Raw genomic sequence first — 5,112 nt, forward strand, 5'->3', positions numbered from 1 at the left:
TCCTGGTCTGAGTTCTTCAGCCTGAGCCCTATTTATTATGTGGCACGGAGAGGCGTCTTCTCTAGCTCTCCAATGAATGAGCTGATCAGAAACATCTGGCTGTGCAGTGCCAATGTTCATCAGGGGAATAGAACCACAGCGCTAAGCTTACAGAAGCAGCAGTTTCTTTCTTGGATAACTTTTTTTTCTGTGGTAAAATCCCTGCCTTTGCAGCTGCAATTTGATTCACAAAGATGCTGAACAAAATGTGGCAGGGTTCATGCTTTTTCTAGCATTTCCTTCTCATGCTACCTGGGAGAAGTTAGGGATACATCATGGGCACTACTTGATAATACAAATCCTGACACTCCTTGCTAATTCAGAAACATGTCTTTGATACTCCTTCCCACTCTAAACACACAAACCACGAACCCCTTCCCAGTACAAACATAAGCACTCCAATGCTCCATCCCAACACAAACACACAAACTCTGACACCCAGTTCTACCTCCTAACACACATACCCTGATGTTTCATCCCACCCCTTCAAACATGCACATATACTACCATATCTTCATATTTCCCAAATACAAAGATAGCCTAACAAATCTTCCCACACTCAAATGCACACAATCCCCGACATCCCTTCTCACTTCACATACTCTCCCTAGCACTTCAGCCCCAAACACTCATAGATACACACACACACTCCCCCTGACATCCCTTCCCCCAAAATAGACACCTGCACAATACTCTTTCCCACATCCCTCATGAGAGGCTTCTAAGAAAACTAAAAAGTCATGGGATAAGAGGCGGTGTCCTTTTGTGGATTACAAACTGGTTAAAAGACAGGAAACAGAATAGGATTAAATGGTCAATTTCCTCAGTGAAAAAGGGTAAACAGTGGAGTGCCTCAGGGATCTGTACTTGGACTGGTGCTTTTCAATATATATATAAATGATCTGGAAAGGAATATGATGAGTGAGGTTATCAAACTTGCAGATGATACAAAATTATTCAGAGTAGTTAAATCACAAGCAGAGTGTGATACATTACAGGAGGACCTTGAAAGACTGGAAGATTGGGCATCCAAATGGCAGATGAAATTTAATGTGGACAAGTGCAAGGTGTTGCGTATAGGGAAAAATAACCCTTGCTGTAGTTACACGATGTTAGGTTCCAAATTAGGAGCTACCACCCAGGAAAAAGATCTAGGCATCATAGTGGATAATACTTTAAAATCGTCAGCTCAGTTTGCTGCAGCAGTCAAAAAAGCAAACAGAATGTTAGGAATTATTAGGAAGGGAATGGTTAATAAAACGGAAAATATCATAATGCCTCTATATCGTTCCATGGTGAGACCGCACCTTGAATACTGTGTACAATTCTGGTCGCCACATCTCAAAAAAGATATAGTTGCGATGGAGAAGGTGCAGAGAAGGGCAACCAAAATAATAAAGGGGATGGAACAGCTCCCCTATGAGGAAAGGCTGAAGAGGTTAGTAGGGGTGTGCATTCGTTTTCGACGTATTCTGAATCTGCAACGTATATGCCATATTCGTTGTATTTGAGGGGGTTCCAAAACGTATGGCGAACCCCCACTAATACAACGGATCACCAACGAATAGGCCCCCCACCCTCCTGACCCCCCCAAGACTTACCAACAGTACCTGGTGGTCCAGCGGGGTTCCTAGAGCGATCTCCTGCACTCAGGCTGTCGGCTGCCGGTATTCAAAATGGCGCCGATAGCCTTTGCCCTTACTATGTCACAGGAGCTATCGGCGCCATTTTGAATACCGGCAGCCGACAGTCCGAGTACAGTAGATCACTCCAGGAACCCCGCTGGACCACCAGGTACTTTTGGCAAGTCTTGGGGGGGGAGGGGTCAGGAGTGTGGGTGTTGTAGATAAATAACTTTAAAGGGTTGGGATGGGGATTTTTGGGGGGAACAAATGTATTTTTGACATATGAATGGATCGGGGGCCCCCGAGAATGGATGCAACGGATTTGGGTCCCTACGAATCTGAATCACGAATGGGACGAATCTGTCCCTGCTGTACATCCCTAGAGGTTAGGGCTGTTCAGCTTGGAGAAGAGACGGCTGAGGGGGGATATGATAGAAGTCTTTAAGATCATGAGAGGTCTTGAACGAGTAGATGTGAATCGGTTATTTACACTTTCGAATAATAGAAGGACTAGGGGGTATTCCATGAAGTTAGCAAGTAGCACATTTAAGACTAATCGGAGAAAATTCTTTTTCACTCAACGCACAATAAAGCTCTGGAATTTGTTGCCAGAGGATGAGGTTAGTGCAGTTAGTGTAGCTGGGTTCAAAAAACGTTTAGATAAGTTCTTGGAGGAGAAGTCCATTAACGGCTATTAATCAAGTTTACTTAGGGAATAGCCACTGCTATTAATTGCATCAGTAGCATGGGATCTTCTTGGTGTTTGGGTAATTGCCAATTTCTTGTGGCCTGGTTTGGCCTCTGTTGGAAACAGGATGCTGGTCTGACCCAGCATGGCAATTTCTTATGTTTTTATCCCAGAAACACACACAGCTTGGCACCTCTTCTCATCGTCAAACACACAAAACCTGGCACCTCTTCCCACCTACCCAAAACACAAAGCCTGGCAACTCTTCCCACCTTCCCAAAACACCCACACCTTTCCTAATATTATGGGCTGTATGCAATAAAACTTGCACTAAAAATGTGTTACGGTGAAACTTGGTAAAATGTTTATGTGCGCATTGAAACAGGCCTTAACATCTATACGCATATATTTACAGAAGGCACAATACTGTGTCCATGGACACAAAAGAGTTTAACATTCACATTAGCAGGGCCCTGAAATCCCCTGTGATAATTTTTGAGCCACTGAATTTGGGCCAATTTTATTAGCTTGGAGGATTCCCTCGCAACTAAACCCTATGAAGAGAAAGTGGCCTTCCCCCAATCCTATCCCATTCCCTGTCATAAAAGGAACCCCCTCCCAGAGGCATCTACTAGACAACACATATCAGGAACCCCCCAGACCTCCCCTCCATCCCTGAGAAACAACCCCATGATGCATATCAAGACCTCCCCTCTCCCCCAAAGTCATCTCTATCGATGCATAGCAGGCACCCTTCCTGCTCTCTCACGAGAGGCATCCCCCTACTCTCTCCAGTGCATAACAGGAAACCCTCCCTCCCCAAGAGCCTGACCTTGTAGAGGCTTCTCCCCCAAAGTCTAAGAACATAAAGTATGCGATTCCGTTTCAGACCAAGGGTCCATTAAGCCCAGTATCTTGTTTCCAATCCAAGTCACAAGTACCTGGGAAGTACCCAAACATTAGAAAGATAACAAGATACTATTGCTTATTAATTACTGTCATAGCAGTTTATGGATTTATCCTCTAGGAACTTATTCAAACCTTTTTTAGAACCCAGTTACACTAACTGCTGTAACCACATCCTCTGGCAATGAATTCCAGAGCTTAACTATGCATTGAGGGGTAGATTTTCAAATAGCGCGAATTGGCCTACTTTTGCTGGCGCATCAGGCGCAAGCAAAAGTAAGCTGGATTTTAGTAGATACGCGCGGAGGGAGGCGTAAATCTCCGCGCGTCAGCGGGCCTCTTGCGCGCCGGGATGCGACCTGGGGGCGGGTACGGAGGGCGCGGCCACGCCCCCGGACCGCCCTGGGCCGTAGCCATGCCCCCGCACCCGCCCCCAAAACGCTGCCGACACGCCCCCTAAACGCCGCGACGACCGGGCCCGCCCCCGACACGCCCCCGACACGCCCCCCTCGGAGAACCCCGGGACTTACGCAAGTCCCGGGGCTCTGCGCGCGCCGGTAGGCCTATGTAAAATAGGCTCACCGGCGCGCAGGGCCCTGCTCGTCTAAATCCGCCCGGATTTGGGCGGATTTAGGCGAGCAGGGCTCTGAAAATCCGCCCCTGAGTGAAAAAGAATTTTCTTCGATTTGTTTTAAATGAGCTACTTGCTAACTTCATGGAGTGCCCCCTGATCTTTCTATTATCTGAGAGAGTAAATATCCGATTTACATTAACTTGTTCCAAGTCCTTTCATGATTTTGTAGTCTTCTATTATATCCCCCCTCAGTTGTCTCTTCTCCAAACTGAACACCCCTTACTTCTTTAGCCTTTCCTCATAGGGCAGCTATTCAATCCCCTTATTATTTTGGTTGTCCTTTTCTGTACTTTCTCCAGTGCAGCTATATCCTTTTTGAGATGCGGTGACCAGAACTGCATACAATATTCAAGGTGCGATCTCACTATGGAGCAATACAGAGACATTATGACATCCTCCATTTTATTTTCTATTCCTTCTCAATAATTCCTCACATTTTATTTGCTTTTTTGATCCCACAGCACACTAGACTGACAATTTTAATGTATTATCCACTATGATGACTAGATCTCTTTCCTGGGTGGTAACTCCTAAGATAGAACCTAATATTGTGAAACTACAGCAAGGGTTATTTTTTCCTATATGCATCATTTAGCACTTCTCCACATTAAATTTCATCTCCCATTTGGAAGCCCAATCTTCCAGTCTCACAAGATCCTCCTGCAATTCATCACAATCCACTTGAGATTTAACTACTCTGCATAATTTTGTATCATCCACAAATTTGATCACCTCACTCGTACCCCTTTCCAGAATATATATATAATATATATATATATATATATATATATATAATATATTAAAAAGCACCAGTCCTAGTACAGATCCCTGAGTCACTCCACTGTTTACCTTTTTCCACTTTATAGCTTTCTTAGTAGCCTCTCATGTTGGACTTTGTTGAACGCCTTCTGAAAATCCAATTACACCGCATCTAATGCTTCACATTGTCCATGTGGTTATTCACCCCTTCAAAAAAATGTAGGAGATTTATGAGGCAAGACTTCCCTTGGGTAAATCCATGTTGGCTGTGTCCCATCAAATCATGTCTATCTAAATGTTTTGTGATTTTATTCTTTATAACATTTTCCACAATTTTTCCTGGCACTGAAGTCGAGCTCACCGGTCTATAATTTCGAGGATCACCCCTGGATCCCTTTTTAAATATCGGAGTTACATTGGTCATCTTCCGATCTTCAGGTACATCAGATGATTTTAATGAT

Source organism: Rhinatrema bivittatum, chromosome 1, assembly GCF_901001135.1.
Source record: "Rhinatrema bivittatum chromosome 1, aRhiBiv1.1, whole genome shotgun sequence".
Taxonomy (NCBI): domain Eukaryota; kingdom Metazoa; phylum Chordata; class Amphibia; order Gymnophiona; family Rhinatrematidae; genus Rhinatrema; species Rhinatrema bivittatum.